Consider the following 27,593-nt stretch of genomic DNA (forward strand, 5'->3'; position numbering starts at 1 on the left):
TGATTTATGAGCAGTTGTGAGATCCATTCTGAAGAAATGAAAAATCTGCAATGCGCTGTTGGCCGAAAGCTTGATTTATAGTCCTGCCTCTCCCACTTCCTGCTGAGGCTATGGAAGCACAGAGCAAATGTCTGCACAGCATCACAGGACATGTAGTCTTCCATGATCACATAGGATTATTAGTATTAGCCGTTTATAAAATCAATACGCCTGACTCCTGTTTATGATGATAGGAAGAGCTTTTGTTTCATCAAAGTTAGACTGCCCATGTTTACCGGTGTTCATTTGTAAAGGTACATGGCAGCGTTCAATGTTGAGATGGCACTGGATATGACATTGTGCCATTTTCCTCGTAAGTAGGACCCTTTCAAGGAGACACTTGACACCTTTCACATGTACTACTAAATGCAGGATGCCGCTGTGGCTACCTGAAGAAGTCGCAGTTTCCTCAGGCAATCAAAAAGGAAATTTGACAGGCCTGCACTGTGTCCAAACTATGATAGATTGTGACTCTAATAACTACACAGGTTTTCTCACACTATGTATCCTTCTTAGGATTCAAGGGCAGCTGTAAAGTTAAGGGAATGTATGGTGCATTTTCCTGTACACCCTGCACAATTCAGTGAAGTGCAAGCAAAGGTGGGTTACCTGATTGGGTTGCCTTACCGGACCTGCTTTGCCCTGTGCAACTCCTCTAGTAACAACCTCAGATGCCTGTTTGGAGATGTATGATACTTCTTTATTACAATTTGACTGAATGTGAGATATTCATCAAGGTGAAAAAGATGAATTGACTAATGTGTCTTGATTTCATCAAGTAGCAGCTGAAAGTACCAGGGTTAAGAGAACCCAATTTACCTATTTACGAAGAGGACTGAAAGAAGAGATTAAGTATAAGTTAGTTTCTTTGCGATTTCCTACTTCCTCAAATCATTGATTCAGAAATGTTATTGATTCCATTAGACCCGTTGTCTCAAGAAGAGCCTGTGTTATGAGGGGCAGGTACGGGTCCTTTGACAAAGAATGAAAAAGAACACAGACAGAAGGCTGGGCTGTGTCTACATTCAGGTGATGTTGGACAAATGATTCAGACTTGTCATAAATAACCTCAGATAGATTTAGGAAGAATATGGTCATCTCCTTAGAAAAAGTAAAAGACATAAGTGTGTTTCTTATCTTGAATCTTCTACGAATTATTTGTTTCTCTTGCCAATTTCCTTGACAACATACGAAGGGAAAGTTATTTTTGCATCACCACTGCTGGATACTGGTGCTTGTGGACTGTGAATTTATCTGGACTGAGATAATAAGAATAATATTCCTAAGAGAATTAAAAAGACTCTTGAGGTGATTCATAGTGTTGATGGTCCACCATTAACTTTAGGTGTGGTATGTGAGGCCTATCTACTTTTGCAGGGCACTTTTGAAGAGTATGCTGAAGTGCTTTCCTTTGACATTATGGCATCTCTTAAATATTCTTTGATATTTGGAATTCGTCTTGTTACAGAGATATATTACACTTGTCATTTGGCCTCTAAGAACAATACCCTGGGCCTCATTTATGAGAAGTGACGCATAGCTGCGTGAAAGCAGCATGCGTAACTTCTCAGTGCACCCTCCTTGCGACATGATGGATGCATCATATTTACTGTATGACACATCATGTCGCAAGGTGTTAGAGATATGTCAGTATTTCTGACGTATCTGTATGCACAAAAGTGACGCATTGCTGGAGTGTGTCACAAAAGTGACGCAACTCCAGCAATGTGTTCTTTCACATGGGGCAAGCCCCATGTGAAACGGCCTGCGTCAGTCTTACGCCTGCTGTGAGGCAGGCGTAAGATATTGACGCAATAGCACCCTAGAAGTGGCGCAGTGAAATCTCGTAGATTTCACTGCGTCACTTCTACGAGGCTTACTTTCGTGGGAACGCCCATCCTGCATACATTATACCTGATGCAGGTATAATGTAGTGCAGGGGTTTACAAAGTGACGCATCTGCTTAGATGCGTCACTTTGTAAATAGGGCACAACAGGAAGCATGCTTTATACCGCCGATGCGTCACAAAAAGTGACGCAACGGAAGTGCAAAACTGTCGCAAGGCCTCATAAATAAGGCCCCCTGTCTTTACAGTTTTTTCATGATCGCTGTCATACTTCAGGAAGTTCTTGGTCATTAAGTGACTCAATAAAGGTTTTTTAGTCAAACTGAATTATGGCAATTTTTATTTGGTGCCATTTCACTACCAGCTTTGTCTTCAGTTATTGCTAAGCCAAGGTGTGCTTACTTTCCTCATAAAGGAAATATGAGTAATATCAGTAAATACCATTAAAGATTGATATCCTTTGCCTTACATAAAAGACATTTTTGAATCAATCAAAGGAACACATTTACTCAACTTAATTTGAGAAGAGCTCAATATCTTCATATAAGGGAGGGCGATGAGTGGAACAGAGAATTTCTCGCCCCAGTTGGGCATTATTATTTTTTTTTTTTTTTTTTTTTTTAAACCTTTATTTACACATCGAATATTCACAGTCATGGGCCTACAACCGCCTGGGCCAGCCGCTAACGTAGAGAAAAGGGAGGAAAACAATAATACAGCAATCATAAGAGCCGGAGCGATCCGCACGCATAACGGCTGCAGCCGCCCACAACTGAACCCAGCACTACAGAAAGGTTTCTTATTAACTATTTTATAAATAAAAACAACAAAAAGAAACTTATACCAGGCAGAAGAACTCCATTAACAGGGACTTGCTCTCCCATGAGCGGGGGACAACAGCGACAACGCAGCCAATTACACAGTTATTCGCGTGAAAAAGGGCAGGGGGGGCAGGGAAAGGATCGGTCATCAATCCTGCAAAGCGAAAGGGAAAAAAGACCAGGAACATCAAAGTCAAGGGGACATCGGTACGTCTGGTGTGACCACCAAGGGGGGGGGGTGCAGATATCCCCCCGATAGGAATTCCAGGGACCCCACATCTTACTCCATGTCTTAGGTTTGCCTCTGGCCACGTAAACCGTCTTCTCTCGGAACATGCACCAATCCATATTTTCTTTCCACTTCGTAACTGTGGGGGGCCTACCGGACCCCCAGAGCTGCGCAATGTCCCTTTTAGCGATCATGTTGCCCAAAGTCACCTAGCGTTCGTGTGCCACATCGCAGTCAGTCGGTTCCCACACATTCAACACACATCGCCGAGCCTCAGGGAGCAGCGCCACACCCGTAACCTCCTCCATCACTGCATGCACACCAGTCCAGAAACGTAGCACCTTCGGACACTCCCACAGAATATGAAGAAAAGTACCAAGCAAGCCACAACCACGCTGACATAAACCATCACTTGTGTAACCCATGCGAAGCAAGCGGGGACCGGTGACATAGACCCTATGTAGTATCTTCAACTACACAAATCGAAGGCGAGCCGGTATAGCAACCTCCCTCAGTGAGGCTACAGCCGCGACCCAGTCCTCATCATCCAACTCCAGGCCATCGGCGACCCAGACCTCTCGCAAATGTGTGAGAAGGTCCGCTCGAGTATTGATCAGTTTTTTGTAGATCAGGGAAATAGTACTATCTGGCAGGTAACCATCAAGCAAACGATCTTCCAGCGGGGAGGCTTCAGGGATATCTGCAGGATTCGGGAAAGCGGAAAGTAGCGCATGGCGCATCTGCGCATAGCGAAAGAACTCCCTATCGCTCAGCTTATATTCCGTCTGAAGAGCTTCAAACGATTTAAAAGCACCCTTCGTCCAGAGATCCCCCACACGACTAATTCCGATCAAATCCCACTTTTCAAAGCCTTTAGTACGCCATAAACCACCCAACGCATCCGACACATACAGTGGAGTCGCACGAGACAGACGGCCCGTCCATCCCGTAGCAGCGGTGGCGCAGTGCCAGGCGCACACCGCATTTTTCGTAGGACCTGTCAATTTAGTGCTACCCTTCGTAGAATAAAGCGCCCTATTGAAATCTCTGCCCGGCAACAGTAGCCTATCCATCTCGTACGCGGGGTTCACCGCCGGGCCATATGTCCCATGATTCACCGCCACCAACTGGGATGCCCAATAATACCTTCTAATATCAGGGAGAGCTATGCCACCGTCATACCACGGTAGGGTCAATTTAGCGAGAGCAATGCGCGGTCTCCCATCCCAAACTAGTTGCCTCTGTAAGCTCTCTACCTCACTAAAATATCGGGCGGGCACCACGTCCAGCGTATTCTGCAATGCATACAAAAAGCGTGGAAGAGACATCATTTTGAATAAGGCTGCCCGGCCAACCGGCGATAGCGGGAGCCTACGCCAACGAGCAACATCGGCCCGCAGCCGCTGGAGCGGGGGCAACAGATTCAGAGCATAACGGACCGCCGGATCGAGGGACACGTGGATACCTAGATATTTAAATCCAGAATGTGAAATCTGAATCGGACAGTCACGAGGAAGAAGAGGGGGGTCGCCAACCAGCACATAAACACAGGATTTCACCCAATTAATGACAAGCCCTGAATTGCGACCAAAGGAGTTCAGTACATCAAATAACACTATCAACGATTTCCGCGGGGAGGTGAGATAGAGCAAAATATCATCTGCGTAGAGTGACACGCGATCCTCAAACGTCGGTGTCCACCGAATACCCGTCATGGAGGGTTCCCACCGGAGCCACGCCGCCAGGGGCTCCAACGCGAGAGCAAAAAGAAGCGGGGACAGGGGGCAACCCTGCCGCGTGCCCCTCCCAAGCAAAAAGGGGGTAGAAACTCTACCATTCACCACCACCTGCGCCAGTGGTTCCACGTATAACAACTTCACCCATCCAATGAACCCAGGTCCAAAACCAAACCTAGCCAGCGCTGCCCAGAGATACGACCACTCCAACGTGTCGAACGCCATCGTGGCATCTAAGGACGCCAAAATGGCAGGCTCCTGAATAGAATCAACTCTCGCGAGGACTCCATGGAGGCGCCGCAGGTTCAGCGCGGTGTTGCGGTGCGGAATAAAACCAGACTGGTCCGGATGTACCAGGTCACCGATGACTTTAATCAAACGATTAGCGAGCACTTTAGCGAGAATCTTAGGTTCAGCGTTTAGGAGTGAGATGGGCCTATAAGACGCACAGCAGTCACGCGGCTTGCCCTCTTTATGGAGCACCACAATGGTCGCTAGACGTTGATCACGCGGAAGGGCGCCGGCCTCTCGGGATGCAAGAAACATCTCGCGGAGATAAGGTGCCAACCTATCTGGACGAAGCTTGTAAAGCTCGATCGGAAGGCCGTTAGGGCCGAGAGCTTTTCCTGAACGGACCGAGCGAATCGCCGATGCTATCTCATCGTTCGTCAGCGCCGCATCCAGCAGTTCTTTATCATCGACCGAAAGGCACGGCAATGCAATATCTCGTAGCAGTTGACGAGAGTCGTCTTCTGGCCTCTCCGAGACCGGAGAGTAGACATCACGCAAATGGTCCGCAAAGCAGCTCACAATCTCCCCCGGATCCGTAACACTCACAACATCAGCACGCACAATCACCGGGACCACACGACTCGCTCGCTCTCTCCTCTCCAGCCATGCAATCAACTTTCCAGCCTTGTCACCAACATCATACAAGCGTCCCTGTTGTTCCCTACTAGCGAGCTTGGCCGCATCCGTAACCAACGCCCTATAATCCGATTGTTTAAGACAAAGGGCATGGAGTTTGTCCCGTGTGACCCCCCGCCCGAGATCTTCTTCCAAGTCAGTTATGTCAGACTCCAGGCGTACCACCTCCTCAGTTTTACGTCTCTTAGCCAGGGAGATCAAGGATCGGGCCTGCCCACGGATGACCACCTTGAAAGCCTCCCACAACGTTACGGCCGATGAGACTGAACCCTGATTTTCCTCAAAATAACGGTCAAGAGACTTAACCAAAAGGGCACGAGTTGTGGGGTCATGCAAATACCAGGGATTAATCGGGGCCACCCTCCCCTCTGCCCCCAAGACCACATCTAAGTGTAGCAGGACCGGGGAATGATCAGAGATGCCACGAGCCAGATGTCTGACCTCCCCGATCATTTGGGCTTGGGCGGCCGGCATCAGCACATAGTCCAATCTAGATAAGGAGCCGTGGACGCCAGAGTGAAATGTAAATTGGGCAAGCCCCGGATGCATTGATCTCCAACAGTCCACAAGCCCCATAGTGTCGATAAAGCCACCCAGCCAAGAGTGCGCCCCGGGGAGGTCTCTGGGAGGGTGCCGATCCTCTCTACCCGATACCACAGTATTGAAGTCACCACCCACCAGCAAGAGGCCCTCCGGGAGCCCAAGCAGCAACCCTCCCAAGTCCGCAAAGGTAGTGGTTTGCAACCCTGGGACATAAACTGAAACCAAACACAAAGTCTGTCCTTCCCACCGGCCAACCAACACCACGTAACGCCCCCGGTCGTCGTGCATCACCTCATCAATTTCCAGCGGGAGAGAGGATCGAACCAAAATGCCCACCCCTCTGGAGCCGGTAGTAAAACCAGAGTGGGCCACCAAACGGTAGCCCCTTCTATTCATAGCATGGCATGAGTGTCCCACCAAATGCGTCTCCTGCAACAGAACCACATCAGGAGAGAGACGTTTCAGATATTGTAGCACCACCCCTCGCTTCAATCGGTCCCCCAAACCATTGACATTCCACGTTAAAATGCGCAATCCCCTACCCCCCATTTCACCAGCAACGGTCACCCCACCCACGTTGAGAGCAAAAAACAGCACACTGATTGCCTGGTACAAAACAAACGCCACACAAAAACAACTCCCCTACCGCCACCCCCCCAACTCCCGTTACACACCCCCCCACCCTGCACCCCTGCACAAGACCATTAAGCCACCCCAACTTGCAGTGTGCCTGTCGCCCCAACATGAACCTACTCTACGGAAAGAAAGAAAACCCCCCCGAGGAGGAAGAATCTCACCAGATACCCCGCGGCCTCCCAATGATGAAGGAAGGGTAAAACAATCCTAGAAAAGAAAAAAAACAATACATCAAACCCAAGTCTGAGGTGAACACAAAATTGTCAAGGAACCACCAGTCATTCGTTCACCCTTGGTCCGCTGATCCACCACCCTCATCCTCAGCTCGTTCCTCCCCGCCGTGCCGACGGTGCAAAGTGTCAAGCCAGTCCTCAACCGCCTCGAGCCGGTCGAAAAAATGAGTCCGTTCCTCCAGTTCAATACGCAGCTTGGCCGGGAAAAGCATAGAGTACTTCAAGCCCATGTCCCTCAGCCGCCGCTTGACAGTCATAAATCCCATTCGCTGTTTTTACACCGATTGTGTAAAGTCAGGATAGAAACTGATGTCCGCATTGTCATACTTCGTCGGGCCATGCACACGGGAGGCCTGCAGGATTGCGTCACGGTCCCTGAAGTTGAAGATCCTGGCAATGATAGGTCGCGGTGGGGCCCCAGGCCTTGGCCGGCCCCCCGGAACTCTGTGTGCCCGCTCCACCGTAAAGAATTTGCTGAGGCCTTTCGGCGCTAATTTGTTCAGGATCAGATCTTCCACAAAGAGATCGACCGGCCCATCCTCCGACCTCTCCGGCACACCGATGATGCGCACGTTATTCCGCCGGGCCCTGCTTTCAAAATCCTCCAGTCTCTTAACAGAGAGGTCGCTGAGGGCCCGCAAACTACGGATCTCCGTCTGCAGTGCAGAGACATCCGTCTTGAGGCCCGATGTCGTGAGATCGAGTGATTTGACCTTCTCACTAGTTTTCGACAGATCTGCCCTAAGTAAGTTGACATCGATCAACACGGTGTCCAGCCTGTGGGCCAGCGAGTCGAATTGCTGGCCGACCGAAGCCTTCATGGCGTCAATGGCACCCATGACATCCTGTAGTGTCAATTCCGTTGAGGGTGACGAGCCCTCCTTGGCCGCATCTGAAAGCCCACTCGAACCGGGAGATCCCTTCTGCTGGGCATAGCGGTCCATGTTATTCGTTTGCACGTAGCTACCCCTCCGGGGAGCTCTAGACTTGTGCTTGTCACCGTCCAGCCGGGTCGCCATTACTCAGCAGGGAGAGCAGATCCAGTATACCTGTTAGGCGTAGCAATCACCCTGGGGAGTCCGCCTGACTGATGGACAGCCCCCTTTGTCAATGCCACTCGACCGCTACAGATCGGTCCCAACGCAGAGCGACTGCGAGCGCCCGCCACCAGACGCGTAGAGGAAAGTCAAAAACGAAAGTGAAACCAGGGGGAGGACGGGCCCGCCCAAGACCCTAGAGCCGTTGTTGTTCGATTGGAGCTCGGGGACAGTGCCAACCCGAGTCCGGGGTGGCGCCACGGAGCAGGCCTCTTTCTGGAGTACAGGATAAGTCGAGTTCCCAAAGTCTGATTTAAGTTCCGAAAACGGGAATCACCTCAGCTTCGGTTCACCAGTAATATTCCTTCAAAATAGCAGGATTATAGCCAGGATAGACGTGGGAGGCCGCGAGGGTCTCGGGAGCCCTGTGCCTACGCGTCCATCTTGGTTGCGCGCTAGGCTCCTCCCCCCAGTTGGGCATTATTAATTTAATGTAATGCCTTTGGGATTGTGCAATTGCACTGCCGTTTTCAATGCTTTATGGATTTCATTTTTGCTGTATCAATATGTACTGCTCTAGACAATCCTTTAGAGTTTTCTAAGACCCTTAAACAGAATCAAAAACTGTTGTTTCTAGTGTTATGAAGATTCAAGCTGCATCATTTGTCTTTCTGTCTTGCAAACCTGAGAAATGTGAATTTGAGAAGGAAGAGAATGAGTATCTTGGATTTAGATTGAATGCATCTGGCCTTTCAATGGATTCAAAGAAGGTTTTTGCTATTTTGGAAAGGTTTTCACCTACTAATGTTATAGAGACTTTCTTGGGTTTGCTAATTCATCAAAAGAAAAATATGAAAAAAAGTTTTTGCTGAGAATTCAAGCTGAAAGTATTTGAAGACACTTAAATTCATGTTTACTCAGACTCCAGTTTTTTGCCACCCATATACCTCTACAAATGTTAATACTGAGACAGACACCTCTGAAAAACGTGTAATTGTGTATTGTCTACAAAAACAAGAAGATAATGGACAAAACACCCTGTCTTCTATTTGCCTCATGTTTTGCCACAGAGCGAACTGAATTATTGAGTTCTTGAACTAGAGCTTGAGCCGCGCATATTGCTTGTACAGAATGAAAACATTTTTGATAGGCACTATAGGGCATCTTGAAAGTTGAACTCACCATCAGGTTTTACTGTGTGTACACAACTGTCGACGTAGAAATAGTGGATAAGCTATATATATATATTTTTTTACTACAGTGTGATTACAGTGGAGAGGTGTGGCTCACTGGTTAGAGGTGGCAGATCCGTAAGCAGAGAATCGGCCAGAGACCAGGGTTCAATTCCCAACGCGGCAGGGTAATTCTCGCCTCGGTACCTACTCTAACCAGGAACACACTCGGCAACTCTGGGCATTAAGCTTGCCTCATCTCTACAACGGCCCCCCACAGACGCCGGGGATGCCTGGTTTCACCTTGGAGATACCCAGAAAGGGACCATCTCACAGGGATAGCCAGGACGGGTTCCACAGCGGTCTACAGTGCCGGGACGCTCCGTTGCTGGGGCAGCTGTGCGCTTTACAAGTCTACAACATTTACATATACAACATTTACATTTCACTCTTACTTATAATGTTGGTTCAAAAAATCACTTCGCTATTGCCTTGTCTCTGTTCTGAATCATCATTTATTAGAGCAGCAAGTGATTTGTCTCATCGTGTGGTGGGCATTGCTAAATGTTTGTTAAATAGAGTTAACATGACTGAAGATCAAACTGATCAAAATTAATTAGAACGTCTTCAACCGAAAACACCTCTTGCATGACGAAACGAGTTGTACCTAAGTTGCGGGGGATCTTATAGACCATCAGCCCAGATTCCTGCACTGTGTTGGAGACGGGTGAGAATACCATGCCCCCCTGAGAACTTGAGCTTACGCCTTCTTCCTTAGTGGTTGCAGGTCCTGCTGCTTAGGCACATGCCCCTCCCAACCCCCTTTCGGCCTGAGCTGGGGGTTCCCCCCTCCTTTTCCCTGTGTGCTACAGTGTTGGGGCCTCGTGGGGACAGGACAGACCTGCTATTGCCCCTCCCTCCTCCCTCCTGCATCCTGGAACCCCAACTTGTTGCTGGCTCTGGGGTTGCCTGGGGCGGTACCAGTCTGCTACTGGGTCACTGTAGGGAAATCCTCTGTATTGGATCCTTGCTGGGGGGGTGTTGCCTGTCTGAACTATCCTCTCACACTCAGTGTCAGTGCTCCTATCTTCTTTTATTGAGGCTAACATGGGGCGCGCCATTATATACCGTCGTTCTACCCTTTGCCGGCCTGCCACATGGTAATCTAAGAATGATACTGACTCCTGAACAATTGAGAGCCTGGACCAAAGTTGGATTGGAAACGGTAGGTGACTGCTACCAACAATCAGTCCTGGCCCCCTTTTAGGAATTAGTTGGGGGTTTCGGCCTCCAGCCTGGTCAAATCCTGATATATAAAGCTGTAATTTGGACCTTCAGGGAGTTGTGGGGAGGAAGCCGAGAGGAACCCAAGACACATGCGCTCTTGCACTCTGTTTTCAAGCTGGATGCGGCGGGACACCAGGTGAAATGGTTTTATTCTTCATTGGCAGAGATGACTCGTGCTCCTTTAGTAAAGCTGCAAAATCACTGGGAGGCTATTTTGGAGAAGGAACTTTCAGACCCGGAATGGGGCAGAATTCTCGCATATCCTAAAAAGGTTTCATGTAACACCAGACTGAAGTGTACACAGTTTAACTATACTCATATGACATACACGACTCTGCATAAACTCAGGAGCGTTTATGGCGATGAGGCGCTCAAATCCCAAATGCAATCACAGTGATGCAGATTTTGTGGATATGACTTGGGGCTGTGTCTCTCTACACGGGCTTTGGGAGAAGGTGATGCAGTCAGCGGGGGGCGGCAGTGGGGCATAAACTGGAGAACGCAATTGAGGTGTGTTTATTGGGGCTCTTCCCCTGGCCACCTAAAGGAAAGGTGGGGAATAGATTCCTGGATCTTGCTTTGGTCCTGGCTAGAAGATGAATAGCGCAGGCTTGGAAATCATTGGATGGGCCCGCAATTGATATATGGGGGCAAGATGTGACCTACAGGTCTGGGGCTGAGGGAAGGGCCCTGGTAAAAGAAGGAGGGAGGGAACTCAGATGTCGCCCCATTGCAGCACTCTGGGGAGAAGTCCTTGAGACATGGGAGAACCCCCTGTTCTATTATTGATATATTAGCGAGTGGTGGGTGGTGGCGGGGGGCACTCCGCCGCCCTAATGGAGGGACCCAGACTTCACCTTCCAGGCCCAGAAGACGTGGCTCTTTGCAGTGAAGAAGAAACTGCGTGACTGGGGTGTACTTTATTCCCTGCTCTTCCCGACTTGTGTGAGAGTGCAATTGGAAAAACAGGTGCACTTCTTCAAGGCGGCGGTATGGGACTGGCTCGATTATATATCACTGTATGATCATTACCTCTGCAGCAGCGGCGACCCCTGCTCCCACAGCAGTGTGGCTCCCGAGGCAAAAGGGCGTCTCAGCCCACCAAGTCCCAGGTGGCAATGAAACAGATGAGGGCAGTGGAGACAGCCTCATCTCTCAGAGCTGAAGAGCACTCCCCACAGCAGATGTTATGGACTCCTTTTAGCTCAAATTCCGATTCTGAGGAAAGGTGTGCCAGCACTGTAGAACACTCTTCCGAGGGTTACCCCATGCATGTCTGATGACCTCATGTGACACTGAGCTCATTGGAGATGACTAATGATATCACTGTGGTGTTGATTATACGGTTGAGATGTGGTGACTGCCAGCTTAATTATGCTGCTGATTTCTTCTGTTTTTCCTTTCTTTTTTATCAATCTGGGCTGGAGGGAGTTGGTTGGGGGGATGGGCTTATGCGGTATATCACACTGTGTTGGATTGCATTTCTCTTTCCCTGACCTTTTTTCCCTACAGGCTGGCAGTCCATTCCTCTACTCATGTCTTTCCACTATGGATCTGGTTGGTCCTTTTTGGACTGTATTTGGCTCCTTGATGGGCCCGAGTGTTGTGTTGTTAGGCTAGGATGGGCTTCTATACTGTCCTTGGGAGGTGCTGGGGAACTATCGTTTAGGTTTGTTGTTTGCATTTTTTGTTTTATTTTTCCCCAGTGGAGGGTGTATGGATGCAGGTGTTCAAAGTTGTGAATTGAGGGGCAGATCCAGAACGGGCGGATGGAGTTGTGGGGGGTCCTCCTAGGTCCCTGTATGGTCGGATGCTGATGGTGGACCAGATTAAATTGATTAAGTGGAATGTGCAGGGCCTCTACACCCCTTCTAAACCGTTATAATGTGTTGTCTTATCTGAAGCTCAGAGGGTTTCACATTGCATTCCTACAGGAGACTCACCTTGCCGATCATGAGCAGCAGGCCCTCCGTGGGCGCTGGAGGGGAAAGCTATATGGCACTACTTACTCTGCTCTCTCACAGGGTGCCTTCATCTGGATTAGACCTGGGAGGCCTTTTCAGTTGCATAGGGCAGTTATTGACTTGAATGGCCACTTTGTATAAGTGCTGGCCCGTCTGTATGGTAGAGATGTCACCCACCTAAATGTTTATTCGCCAAATGTGGATCAGCCTACTTTTGTAACCAATCTGCCATCTCTCCTACCATTGATTGTCCCTTATATGAAGATAGCGGGAGCGACTGTAATTGCGTAGTGGATCCGGGATTGGGTGTCACCCCTGAGTTCCACACTTGCAAGTAGTTTAGCGGAGGCTGCCTGCCCCTGGGCTGCTCAGCGGGACCTGGTGGATTGTTAGAAAGTGTGGAACCCAGAGACCAGTGTCTATTCCTACCGCTCTGAGTTGCATGACTTAGAAGTTTGTCTCAATGGGACCCATAGTTGCAAGGCAGCATATAGCAAGATGCTTAGCGTAGAGTACTTGGCACAAACATATTCTGACCAATCCCCCATGCTGTGCTCTCTTTTATGGTTTGCATATAGACCAAATGTTCCTGATTGGCATCTAGATCCTGTATAGCTTGAGGGCCAGGCATTTCAGGGATCATTATAGGAACAGGTTGCACAAATTTGGATTGATAATGCAAACTTGGCCTCGTTGATGGAAGTGGAATGGGAGGCTATGAAAGTAGTTGTCTGGGGTTATTGCATTTCTAATAAGGTAGGAGTATGTGCTCTGTTACATTCCAATTTTAAGAGCCAGAAGGTGGTATTAGATGGCCTTCCCCATAAATTAGAGGGGACCACTGAGTGTAGGAAGTGATTCCTTAAAGAATAGGAGAAATTACACAGCTTGGTTGAATGGTTGCGGCTATTCAACTACAAAGCCTATATGACCCGGGCACACATGGAGAGGGATAAATCATTTAGAATGCTCACATGGCTCCTGAAGAGTAAATATTGGGGGCACACCATTCTCCAAGTGTGGGATCCTTTGGGACAAGATGCCTTTGCTCAGGAGGAGATTAACGTAGTGTTCCTCATCCATTATCAAGACTTGTTTTCCGCATCGAGTGGGAGTAGGGTGATAGATATATTGAACTATGTCCTCACTGGTATCCCTTAATTCCATGATAGCGAAACAACTGGATGATGATATCACTGAACAAAAGATGCAGGGCGTTTAAAGAAATGGCGGGGAGAAGGTCCCGGGATTGGATGGCTTGCCCATAGAATGTTATGCTATTTACACTACGGAGCTGTCCCTCGACTCGTTCAACATTTTAATGACTCTCAGAGGCAGGGACTGCTTCCTCCCTGCCTGTGTGAGGCCACTATTGTATATTCCCCTAAGAAGGATAAAGACCCACTTCTCCTTGATTCACATTGTCCCCTCTCAATGCTCTGCACAGATTATAAGATTCAGACTAAAGTCCTTGCAACCTGGCTACTCCCTCACATGTGTACCTTGGTTCACCCTGACCAAACTGGCTTCATTCCCAAGTGAAGCACTATGCCTAATTGATATTGGCTTTGCACAGCAAGAGCTGATGGCTCTGGCCATCTCTGTAGATATCTGGAAGGCATTTGACTCACTCCGCTGTGAGTTTTTAACGCTACCATTTTCGCCATGGGATTAGGGATGCCCTTCGTGAAATGAACAAAGGTGCTTTAAACTAGCCCATTGGCCAGGGTTTGCACTGGCTCAGTGCTTTCAGAGGTGTGAGCGGTGGAATGGAATACCCATCAGGGATATCCTTTGTCCCCACTACTATTTGCCCTGGCCCTGGAACCTTTTGCCTATACTGCTCAGAGGGGGATGTGCTATGGGGCTTAAAACGTATCTCTGATTGCTTGTATCTCTCCTTGTATGTGGATGACATGCTCTTATATATGGGGGGACCCCAATGTTGGAGGAGCGGTGGCACCCTGACAGACTTTGGGCATCACTCTGGTCTTGAGGTAAATTAGGCAGGCATTGAAAAATCTACTTACCCACTCGCTATGACGAGTCAGATTCTATCAGGTCAAGCTATTTTTAGGACCTACTGGTCCGTTCTGGGGAGTGAACTTGAGCAGGAAAGGAACAGGTGTTCTGTTCATTCAGAAAGTGAATGAGCAATAAAGATGCCTTTAAATCTTGTTTTTAGCTTGACACATTTGGTGTCTGTTTAAGGACAGAGGTCAAATGTCAGTTTGTCGTTTTACTAATTGATGCTTATCTTATCCTCGAAAAAGGTGTTTACTTTCTCTTACTACGTTAGAGGTTTATATTAAGTGAGCTGTCTGCCAATCATTCTGAAACAAAAGGTTGTAGGATGTCAGTTTTTTTAACACACATCATTGAAATATCTTGTAAATGAATATTTCAAAATATATCAGGTATTACAAAATCACATTTGTTTTGTAATTCAAAAGTGTGATACAAACAAAGATTTAAATAGGAGCAAAACAAATCAGAACACTTTACTTGATGATGTGCAAATGACAAATATCTGCGGAAACTCAATTTCCAAACATTGTTTGTTACCTATATAGTTTTATCAGTAAAACTGCATGCCAGTGGGAAATGTTGTGACCATTTCAATGGAAAATCTGCTGATTTACAAATGACAGTGTGCTACTACTTCATGCTTTAGTTATGTATTTATTAAAGGTGATAGTTTTTAAACATGATTTGAGAAGCATTTCTGCCCCCGCCCTGATGACAATGCTGTTAAGGAAGTAAGAGGCAAGTCAGGGGTCATGTGTGTCCTAGTTGTGGCTGGATTTGTATTATATATGAAACAAAAGTTGGGGAGCATGGCCAGCCAGAGGAAGATGGCAGACGTGAGGTAGTTCTGCTCCGCATCGAAGAACTACGATCCGCACATAATTGCTGCGATCTTTGTAGCTGGAACCCGGTAATGCAGCTGGGTAGAACATGAGAGTATGGTGGCATTATCTGTCAAAAATCTGGGCTGCAGAGCATGTCTTTAAGAGCCCCAGAGACTTCTGTGTCCTTGTCCCCACGGGTCACCAACGGTGGGCCGAAGTGGCACCCCCTAGTCCCAAAGGTCAGATCAGCACCACGCCACATAGGCGTATTAACAGGGGGGTCGAAAGGAGGTCGCAGACCAGGATTCTATCCAGTGAGCAGTGTTTGGGTGAGGTGGACCTCCTGACTACGTAGGAGCCACGGGGCCCTGGTAAGACGGAACATGATCAATGGTAGCGTTGCCGCTTAGCGAAGGAGGTTGGAGAAAGATCCCTGCAAGAAGGGTGACGTGCCCCCTGGAGTGTACAGGACACATCTGCTGAGTGGGGATATGGCACAGAGGCTTGTAAACTGTAGCGGCGGCCAGGTGGTGAGACTGGAGAGGAGCTAGAGAGATCCTAAAGGTAGCCACAGCAAGTAGGCAATCAGCCCACAGGTTCAGAGCAGTGTGGCTCCCCGCCTTCAGCTACCTCTGATGCTGCATTAGCCATGACACCCCCCCTCCCCCCCTTGGCCCACCCGAGCACCACAAGACTGTAGTGCTGCCCCTGCATAGAGAAGAAGAGGGCAACATGCAATTGAGAGAGGCCCTACCTGCATACATGTGGGCTGAGACTGCTGTGGTGCAGATCGGCCTCGGCAAGGGATGGGTAAAGTGACTGTGAGAGCCCTCCATCCCCCACTAGATACATAGAACAGGGAGGGTGCCAGGTGTGTGGAATAGTGCTCCTCAGGCCAGGGCCAGTAGTGAAACCTGTCTTGTGACCAGAGAAGAAAGGAGACCCGCTGAGCTTGTCGGAGGCCTGGGGCCTGTCTCCCTGAGCCAAGAGGGGGCACCTGTAGCGTTGAGGCGGGTCCCACTCAGACCTGGGACTGGTCTACACAACAAACCAGAACCAGGCATACACTTGGCCACACTAGAAATCCGCTAGACGGGAAGCAGTAATGATGACGCTGGGACATAGGCAGGAGTGAAGAGCCCAGGCCTTCACTTCCACCGATGGAGGGGACTCCACCCAGATTGCATATGCCGCCCTGCCTGCAGGCTGCGCTGTGGTAAACAGGGTCTGGCAAGTCTGGAGGGATTGAGAGAACCATTAAATCCAGATATCGCAGCTGGGAGGTGCTATAAGGAGACCGGGCAGCTCCTACCAGATCCCAGAAGGACAGCACCAACTGGAACATGGAGAGAAGAGGCGGTTTAGGCTCTCAGCCCATGGGGCACCCAAATGCAGACATGACGGATCTTTAAGACTTTGAAAACAAGCCGGAGGAGAGGTCCACAACGACCACAGTGGCAAAAGTGGATAAAATACCGGAAGCTATCGCAGACACTAGACAGGAACTGCGAGTCATGGTTAATGTAGTAGCAATTGAAATGGGATTGCTGCATGAAGACCAGAGAAAGCTGCCTGCCTGGGTCGATAATGTGGAAAGTGCCATAACGGATTTCCAACCTGGAATGTCGATTAGTAGTAACCAAGTCCGGTTTCTCACTGGTAAAGTACAAGAACTTGAAAAACAGAGCTGAGGACTCAGAAAAGCAAACCCGCTGTAATAATATCCGAACTGTAGGATTCCCTGAGGGAGCCAAGGGTTTAGACCCAGTGCAAATTTTGGAGGCTTGGCCATACTGTGGCGTCTGCCAAACTGTCCCTACATATTCTGATAGAACATGCTCACCGAGTCCTAGCTCGGAAGCCACCGACTGGTGGGAGGCCCCCCAGGCCTGTGGTGGCTTGAGCGATTAATTATCAGGAAAAGTAAAGCATACTTCAGGCGACCCGCTCAGCTGGCCCAATTCCCTACAACAGCACAAGAATATATCTCTTCCATGATTATACCATGGCTTTGCAGCAATGTTGAGACTAAATTCTGGGCATGAAATATAAGCACCGGCAGGTCGGCATGAAATACTTTCTACTCTTGCCAGCCAAGCTCACAGTATTGGCGCATAACACCAGGTACATCTTCTCAGAACCCTCAAATGCTTGGGATTGGGTGGAGCAGCTCTGATTTGATACAGGAGTGCTGTCATTGTCATCAATGGGGTCTGGTGTGGACAGGCTTAGGTGGAGAAGAAGGCGATGTGATAAGGGTTGCAAGCCCACACAGATTACTGGCACCACCACACCAGCACAGGCAAGGGAAGGTCAGTCCCAGGCACTGTCTACAGCCACTTCTTGGTGGCCAAACGACGCTTCCCGCTGCAGAAAGCCACTGAGGACACCCTCTCAGAAGCCGCCTCACGAGCCTCACTGAGTAGCACTGCATCATTGGTCCTCCCGGATATAACGCAGCAGACAGTTGATAACATGATCTAAGAACAATTGCGTCTAAAGTGATAATGTTAAGTTCAGTAGACAACAGGCTCCCACCCCTGAGATCTGAAGCACACCACACTGCTGCACCTCCCAGCTCGACAACTCCACACTGAGGTGAATACAACCCGCTGAAGTTGATAGACCACAGAACTGTCAGAACTGTAGCTGAAGGGTGAGGCGACGATCAGAACGCAGTTTCCTGCAGACAGGGCATGTGTTAAGATACATGATGTTGCAATGTAAACATTGGTCTATTACCATTTTGCTATCTTCCCCCTTTCCTGGCTTAGTTCTTACAGCCCTACACAGCTGGGGCTAGACTCTATGGGGCCACACTTACAGAACCCCCCTCCCAAATCTCTATGGAGGCAACACCAATACATCTGAGAGCGACTAAGAGCTTCTCAATTATGGGACATTTGGTTATCTGTCTGGGTGGTCACCCTTTTGGGGACTGCCCTGGTTTGGGAGCTGAAGAGGCTATCACCAGTTTAAGTTACACAGATCAGAGAGAGAGAGAGAGAGAGAGAGAGAGAGAGAGAGAGAGAGAGAGAGAGAGAGAGAGAGAGAGAGGCCCGGCCAAACATGGTGGCACTCCTCAGGAAATGGCACGTGCGAGCAGGCTAGTGGGTGACCTACTTCACCCTTCCATCCCTGCCCGGGCTTGGCCCCCTCCTTCCCCACACCGTTACTTGCTCCACAGTTCCAAATGGCTAAAATAGGAGTAATAACGTGGAACATCCAGGGTATGGGGACAATGTGTAAGTGACATGCAGTGCATCAGTATGTACGGAGCGCAGTTAGTGTTCCTCCAGGATTCCATAGAACAAAAGGTGAGGGGATTAGACTACAAAAAAACAAGGGCAAGGGCAATGCTATAGTACTAGACATCTCAGGTTTTGCGAGAGGGGTGCTCCTATGGGTGCCATTCCAGTATCTCATTGTGGATGTGGTTCCAGAGGGGAGCTAGGTCCTAGTGGTGGACCAGCTTGATGGTCGATCCATACTATTGGGAAGTATATATGCACTCAATATAGGACAGCCAGCTTTTTCTGGCATGCCTTTCCCTTACCCTCATCCGTTAGGCTCACATTCTCTGGATTAATGGAGGGCACTTCAATGGTGTCCTTGATCCACAGCCAGACTGCTCGCATCCCACATTACCATCCACTCCGGAAGTGTTGACAGTCATCTTCTTCATGCAGTCGACCAGCCACTGGTCCCTCCATGATAGATGACATGTCCTGAACCAGGGGACCGGAGAATATTCCCACTACTCAGCCCCACACAACTTACATGTGCCTTTACGCCACATAAACATTACAGGTGCAGGTCATGGGCACAGAATAATTCGGCAAACCATTTTCTGACTACAAACAACTTCAGCTACATCTTGCATGTAGAGTGCCATGACCTTCGACCCCCATGTGGAGATTGCAGCCAACTCTGCCAGAAGATCAGACCTTTAGAGAAGAAACATGGGAGGTTATAATCCACTTCTTCGAAGAGAAATGGGGCACAGCCACCCCCAGACAAATCGAATGGGAGACACTTAAAGTGATGATCAGAGTTCATTGCATCAGAGTTGTGGTGGGGGCAGGGGCGGACATACACAGAAGCCTATTACAGACGAGGTATCATTGGAGGACCTAGAGGTGGCAGCCAGGACAGACCCTTACAGTGCAGCCAGTACTAACTGAGACACTGGAGTGTCATGCGCATTTGATAGAACAACTACGCTGTCTAGATTTTAGGGCGTAGGAGGCAAGAATGCACCCAGAAGGGGACAAATCAGGCTGCCTACCGGCATGGCTCCTGTGCAGTGCAGCACTGATAACCCTCTCACTAAGATTAGAGTGACCCCGGCGTGCATGCTTATAGTCAAATGGACATATATAAGGCATTTTCCACATATTATTAACGGTTATATGACCACCCTCAAATAGAGCGTCAAGTACACATCGAAGAACTCTTTAATGTTTTTGTGTTACCCACTCTCTATTCCCTGGAAAGAGAGGAACTGAATGCCCCTTTTACGCTACAGGAAATTCGGGGGCTATTAGAGGGGCAGCTATGCAGAAAACCCCAGCCCTTGACGGCTTGCCTCTCCAGTTCTGCAAAGCCTAAAAGTCTCTCCTGGCCCCAAACTTCTAGAATGAGATCAGACTGCCCTTGATGAGAGCTGTTTCCTGCGGTCTCTAGGAGAGTCCCTGCCCAAGCCTAATAAAGACCTACCGGAAGTAACCTTTTACCGCCCATTATCGATGCTGGGAACAGACTATGAGATCTTCAGTAAAGTGATAGTGGTCCGCTTGTTGGAGCGCATGCCCCTTCTGGTTCATTCTGACCAGAATGGATTTATTCCCAGAATGTCCACCACACTAAAAATATCTGGTGATTACATAGGGTTATGGAGGTGGCCCCCAGTGCAGTGACCTTATGCAGCCTGCCTTGTACTGGATTTAGAAAAGGCGTCTGACACTGTGGACTGGGGCTACCTTTTCTCCACAGTGGCTAAATTGGGAATAACCGGGAGACTTCAGAGATTCACCAGGCTCTTTTACATGGTGCCTGCCACCTGGCTAAAAATAGGCCAGCTTATGTCACTTCCTTTTCAGAGAGTAAAGGGGCTCTCCAGGGCTTACGGTCCAAGGGTGAGTATCCCTCTCAATAATGGTGATGCTTCCCCGGCTGTTGTACTTCTTCCATAACCTTCTGGTAAACATCCCATTATCCACCTTTTATGCCTCACATGCTACACTTGGGAACAAGGGCAGGAGACAGGTAGTGCTGTGTAAGCTGCAACTACCAGTAGATAAGGGGGACTGGGAGCACCAAATGTTGAGTATTACTACTTTGAGGGCAGCTACAGTGGCCTACAAGATGGTTAGCAGGGCTCCCATTGGCCAGGACACAGGCATTGATCACAGGGGCAATGCTCCCACGGGTAAGACTCCCACAAGAGATGAACAACTTAGTGCACAAAGCTTACAAAAGTCACTGTAGAGGCCTGCGCCTCATGCCACCTCTGTCAACCATATTCTCCGGTAATAAGAAGAAGTAATATTGAACCATTCTGTGAACTCATAGGGAGGATGGTCTGATGACTTGGATTGGGGCTGGACTGTGTACCATTGGTGATCTGTTTAGAGAGAGCGTGCTAATGCCTTCTGACCAATTGCAAGAGGAATACGACTTGCTGGTGAGGTATTTTCCTGGCCCATGGTAAGCTAGTGGCCGAACTTGGCCACTTATGGAACAACACTGAGCCGGAGAAACAGCCACTAATACATTCCCTTCATATCATGAGGAGCTGCCGCTGACTCATTACATGGTGACTTGCAGATGCTGGGAAGGGGACATAGGCTGAGATTTGTCACCCAAGTAATAGGAAAGAGCTATATATTACCCGCAAAAGCTATTCTGTAATGTTAAATTTAAATCCATCCACAAGATTTTACATAGAGCCCACTTCACCCCTTCAAGTTTACACAAAATGTTTAACTCTCCTTCCCTTTGCTCAAGATGCCGCACACTAAATTCCGATCTGGCGCACATGTTCTGGAGCTGCCCCATAACCGAAACAATGTGTAGGGCCGTTACAGGAGCGCTGGCAGAGGTGGGTGACAGGGCATGTGTGAGAAGTTGGCCTGGTATATGCTGTCCACTAGTTATAGTGGGCACCTTGCACCAGTCCAAACAACCCCTTATTAATGATAGGTTAAAGACAACCTTATTTGAAAGCTATCCTAGTGGTAGCTATGGAGAGCAGCCTTCAGTCTTGAAGGAATGTAAAGCAGCTTGTTTTACCAGTCTATAATCTCTTGAGTGGCTAAATGAAAGGAGACCACACCAGGTATATATATAAACTATATGTATTTATTCCTAAACACACCCTACTAGTCTCTTTATGAGGCTAGAGGTAAAAGCACATATGTTACACTTCAAATATTACAGTAAATTAGCACAATACACGTTAGGCCCTAGGGGCGGAACAAACCGTATACTAAGAAAGTGGTATAAGAACCACAAATTGACTAGACCCAAGGCCTAGAGCCTATAGAATGGCTGGGACCCCAAGGAACCACCCAAGGTAGTGACACAGGGGACCCACGGTGGCCGTGTGCAGTGTGAGAACACAGCAGCAAGCTCCTTTTAGCTTCTATGGGGAAAGTCGCGGTTAGAATTTTAAAGTTTAAGGACACTTGGAGGTGGACTAGAAACAAACCCTTGTGGACTTAGATAGTTCTAGGGCCAACACCCACGGGAGCACCGGAGTACTCGTGCTACCTCACCCAGGGAAGCCGGGTGCATAGGTGTCAAATGGTGTTGGGTCGCATTGTCGTTTTTAATGGCAGCTTGCAGAAAAGTGCTGAAGCTGGGAAGAGGAGAAGTGTTCGAAGAGATCCAAGTCTGGATCAGAGATGTGAAGAACCTGAAAGCAGAGGGGATAGAGTCTGGGTCACTTGCCAGTGACCAGGGGCACGATATACGAATGCCCACTGATTTCGGGTGCTTCAGGTGCGAAGAGGGGAAGCTTGACTCTTCAGCCACGAGGACCAGGAGGTGTCGAGGATGACCAGGAGCTGGATTTGAGCTGTCCCACGAAGGATGTCGAGTGTTGCAGCGTCGGTGCCCGGATTGGACACAACAAGCCTTGCAACAGCAACCCACGCAGGAAGGGAAGAAATGCTTCGGTGCTGACCAGCAAGGTCCTGGGGACTCCCCAAGCGATGGAAAGTCAGGGCACGTCTGGAGCAACCAGGGAAGCCCAATGGAAGTAAGAGTTGCCTTCACAGGGACCCACCAGTCAACTGACCAGGGATCGCGAAGGAGCCTTGAGCGAACACTCGTGGAGTGTAGGCCAGCAATCTTCGGTGGAAAAGGTGCTCGGGGTCTGGGCTACAAGTAACCCAATGCACAGCCTCAAGGGACGTCGAGAAGCTGATGCACTTGCAAATGTGCACGGTGTCCAGGGGTTCCGGTTCCACGGCACCCACGAGGGCTACGGGTCTCAGCTTTATTGGGGAGTCGGGTCAGCCTCTGGGAAGTCTGGAAACCCACCTCCTGTGTTGCAAATTCTTCGGCGTGCGGCGGGAGCTTCGGAGAAGCTGACCGGACAGATGCGTCTTTGGTGCCTGCCAAGCAGGGGAGTAACTCCTTTACTCCAAGGGAGATTCTTCAGTCATCTAGTCGTGTAGATCCTCAAAGTTCCGGGATTTCTGTAGCAGAGTTTCATCCAGGTGTAATCTCAAATCCTGTATTCAGGGGTTCCTTCTTTATACCCAAGGAAGGGGTTGGATTTACTCAGGGCACCCACCTATGGGAGGGTTTGGAACGAGGAGTGGCTACACCCACTTCCTTTGTCCAGTTTTGCGTCAGAGCAGGGGCTGGTAGCCCCTGCAACCGGTTTAAGCTGGACTATGCACAGGGACACCAAATGTGCCCCCAGTGCAGACTTCAAAGCATTCTTGGAGTGCTCCCACCCAGCTCTAATCCACTAAGGCCTGTCTGGGAGGTGGGAACACCTCCTGTGATAGGAAAACTATTGTCTAGGCCTCATCTGCCAGTGTTTCGGTCAGCAGCAGGAGGCCAGACCCGTGTCTGTGGCTGGCAGGATCAATTATGTGATGCCAGGACTCTGTTAGCTGGTACCGGGTATACCGGTGCTGTCATGTCTCTCCCTCTAGAAGGGTGGTATCATACTCCCACACCAGTAACTGGTGTGAGGGTATGATTCCAAGGTGTTTGACACCAAACACGACATGTTTCCGTGCAGTCAGTCCAAAGTTAGCATTTACCGTTTGGTTATAATGCACTTAAGAGTATATGGTCAGGCTGCATCACAGACAACCCCGTTGAAGGGATTCCGAAGGCTGCAGAGGGCCTCTGCTCATGCATGGGCACCCTCTCACATAAAACCAAGCACCCTACCTTCAGGATTGATAAGGCCTGCCATAGGGGTGACTGATAGGTTTATATGTGCAGTGATAGGGTGAGATATAGTGAACCTATATCTCAGTAAGGGGTGCATGCATCACCTTACTCAGGCTGCAGTAGCAGACCTGTAGTGTCATTTTGGAGGGCTTCCCAGGGGTGGCATAATATATGCTGCAGCCCCTGGTAGGCCTCTGTGGTACCTATGCCCTGGGTACATAGTATACCATATACTAGGGACTTATAAGGGCACCCCAGAATCCCATCTGTGGGGTAACTAAGGTACATGGAATCAATTTACAAGAGAAAGCAAATAGGCTGGGGACCTGAATAGCAGGTTCCCAGCCAAACTAAGTCAAAAACCATCAAAACACCAGGACAAAAGTGGGGGCAACCATGTAGTCAGTTTCCACCTTCCTACATAGCCCCCCTAAACGAAAGGAGATAAGGCTATCCTTGCCCAGTTGAGCCTTTATTGACTAAGTGGCCATATAAGGAAGTACCTGCACTAGCATGGTTACTCCCGTCTTATGGCCCACTAAGCTATCTGTAGAAATGAAAGAAGTCTCATAGACAGGGTCTTGTAGTTGTAGTTTATTCTTCAGTTACATCATACAGGTTCCTTTGTAAGTCTTAATGTAAGCCCCACCAGGAGCAGCCTCTTGGCTGCTCAGCCCATCATCTCCAACTGCCACCCTTCAAGTACCAACATCCCTAACATTCTACATGACATCACATAGCTAGACAGAGAACCAGGGCAAGGGAAATGCACAACATTAGAAGCAGATCACTACACATCTTCCCCCTTTAAATATTAACAAAATTAAATAGCGTACAATTCTATAAACGTAAGGAGAGAAGATTAACATCTTAGAAATAAACGCCATATAACAACAGTACTGAAAAGAGAAAAACTCTTCTTTTGTTGTAATAATAATAATAATAATATTGTAAAATGTAATAACAGTAATGCAATCATAATAAAGCAAAAAATAGACTGCAAATAGAAATAATAATAGAATAATATTGTAAAATGTAATAACAGTAATGCAATCATAATAAAGCAAGAAATAGACTGTAAAATAGAAATAAATAAATGGTAAACAAATAGCAGGACCAGGGAATATTACATGCCCTCTACCGCATGCACACTGTAAAGGGGGAATCCTCCTCCCTATACTTCTCAGTTACCTCCGAAAACAATGTAAAGGGGGAATCCTCCTCCCTATACTTCTCAGTTACCTCTGAAATCTATGTAAAGGGGGAATCCTCCTCCCTATACATCCCAGTTGCCACCAATTAATGTAGAGGGGGAATCCTCCTCCCTATACATAACAGTTACCTCCGAAAACAATGTAAAGGGGAAATCCTTCTCCCTATAAACACATTAAACTTGGTCTCTAGGTAATGGTTACACACTACAATATTCAAAAATAGCACTGTGGGCCTAAATAATGGGCACACTCTAGAACAACTAAAAATAACACCGGCCCCCTAACCAGCCCACAACTTCACATAATACCCCGAAATATTAATATATGCCCTTCTATACGTAAAAGAACTGAAATACTCACCCCCACAGTGTTAAATAAGCATCAGACCCCAAAACACATTTTACAACATTTAAAATAATCAAATTACTCGTGTGTCTCTGGTTTCGCTGTGTTTCTTTTCTTTGCTTTAAGTGAATTAGTGCACAAAACGCAGACAAAATTTTCTTTTTGGTTTTGAGCAACTCTTTGTCAATGCTGGAACTAAACGAAATACTCTCTCTGAAGTCGATGGTAGGCGCTTGACCAGTTATCCCTATTAAATATGTGAATACAAAATCCATACGGTACTCCTTTTAACGCTTCTTCAGTGACATTACCCTTTATGTGCCTTTGAACATTACCATCAAAACCAGCACTGCCTCGATTCTAGGCTTCCCTGGTGCTAACTCTCTGTCTTTGTTTTCTGACGTTCCACTTTTACCCTAAATGGTATAGTTCAGTTCCTATTTGCAAAAGAAATCCAGATTGTGACCATCCAATGCTTTATACTATGAAAATGAGCCACAGATAAGATACTTGAAAAGTCCACAAGGTGGCCCTGTTGTTACAGATTTAAGACTGTCTCTGTGAGATATCAACTAACGAGTGAAATGTAATCCACATCCGATCACATGTAAATCATGTATTTATTTCCAACAACTGTCTACCACAAAGATGTTACAAAAACTTGCTTGCTCCACATAAACGAGATCATGGACCAGCACGACAGCATGTGAGAAAATTGAATTGCAATGCTCACCTTATCGCCTCATGAGTGCGTCCCTTCATTTAATGGAAATAGCGTTGAGGGAAAGTTCATTCGTGAATAAGCTCGTGGTGTGTTAGCACAATCCTTTGAACTGCCACCACAATGCCGCCGGTACATAACTGTCTACGCCACACAAGGTAAATTAATCTTCGATCCGGCGGCGTTACGATGTGTTCCGTAACCATAGGAACAAATAACAATATGGCTGTTTCACGTTGTGAAAAACCTGCGCGGTGACGTGTCCACCCTAGCAACACGGAAAGAATTACTTTACTGTGACGGTGCACTGCCTCTCCACCGACACCCACGGAGATTCCAATACGTCATCAGTAGGAGGAAGACAACCCCCAGGGAAGGATCTCTCCACACAGCAACGGTAAGAAGGAGTTTGATACGATACCCTGAAGGAGTTTGACACGCTTCACCTCTCTCTTCATTATGCCAATATCGAAGTCTCTCACTCTCAGTTGCCTCACAAATTATTCACAGCTTGCCTCAAGTTCCTATTTAGATCGGCAAAATTACATGTGACACACTCTTGCTTAGAATTAAAATCAGAACATGCAGCTTGTAATGTCGAGTCGATATTCTATTGAGAAAATCTGGATTCTGTTTTAACAGAATATTGTTACTCAGTATTGATAGCAGTGCGCAGGCGACTAAGAGTTGTCTCCAAACACTGGGGCTCAATGTGTACCCCCGACTAATACACTTCAGAGTCATGTGCGACATCCATCTGTGAGGCATCAAACACGCTCCATTACTTCTCAGCTAGTTTCAGGCAGAGCGCCATAATTTCCCTGCACCGTTACAATAGTTAAATTGTTCAGCTTTTCATTCAGCTTTTCACATCAGATCAAGCTTGGGAATTGACAAGGTAGCTGGATCTGGCATCTTTTTTTTTGAAAACTTTATTTTTCATTTTAAGACAAACAATCAGATTTCTCCCGAATCTGGCACCTTTAGTTTCCAGGGCGACCGATCTCAGGGTCACTGGTGGGGCGGATGCCAGATAATTTAAATAATTCAGTGTCTTTAATAAAATTAGTACCTTTAGTTGCAGTTCCAAAATTTTTCTCCTTTGCACGCGTAAATTCTTCTCCAAATCTTCGCCAATGTAGAAATGAAAGAAGTCTCATAGACAGGGTCTTGTAGTTGTAGTTTATTCTTCATTTACATCATACAGGTTCCTTTGTAAGTCCTAATGTAAGCCCCACCAGGAGCAGCCTCATGGCTGCTCAGCCCATCATCTCCAACTGCCACCCTTCAAGTACCAACATCCCTAACATTCTACATGAGATCACATAGCTAGACAGAGAACCAGGGCAAGGGAAATGCACAACATTAGAAGCAGATCACTACACAATCCCTCGCCCTAAGGGTATGAGAGGTTCTCCACCATGGGGAATTACTACCTGTGGTGTGTTTTGGTAAAGTAAAAGGCTGGTGAGGTGTCTGAGTAGGGAAGTGAGGCCCCAATAAAGTTGGTGTCAGCTTCATCAGATCACTGGTCACCATGGATGCCTTTCTTTCCATGACTGAGTTGCA

At 48.0% G+C, this 27,593-nt stretch overlaps 1 long non-coding RNA gene across 1 annotated transcript in view; it reads right to left on the bottom strand.

The window, feature by feature from the left end:
• LOC146866374 (uncharacterized) overlaps window positions 1-27,296 on the bottom strand; it is an 82,577-nt gene extending 55,281 nt beyond the window's left edge. Inside the window, exon 1 of the long non-coding RNA XR_014976796.1 lies at window positions 26,037-27,296. This is a non-coding gene — a long non-coding RNA (uncharacterized LOC146866374). The remainder of the gene's footprint in view (window positions 1-26,036) is intronic.
• Window positions 27,297-27,593: the final 297 nt, after the last annotated feature.

This window comes from Triturus cristatus, chromosome 2_1 (genome assembly GCF_964204655.1).
Source record: "Triturus cristatus chromosome 2_1, aTriCri1.1, whole genome shotgun sequence".
NCBI classification, from domain to species: domain Eukaryota; kingdom Metazoa; phylum Chordata; class Amphibia; order Caudata; family Salamandridae; genus Triturus; species Triturus cristatus.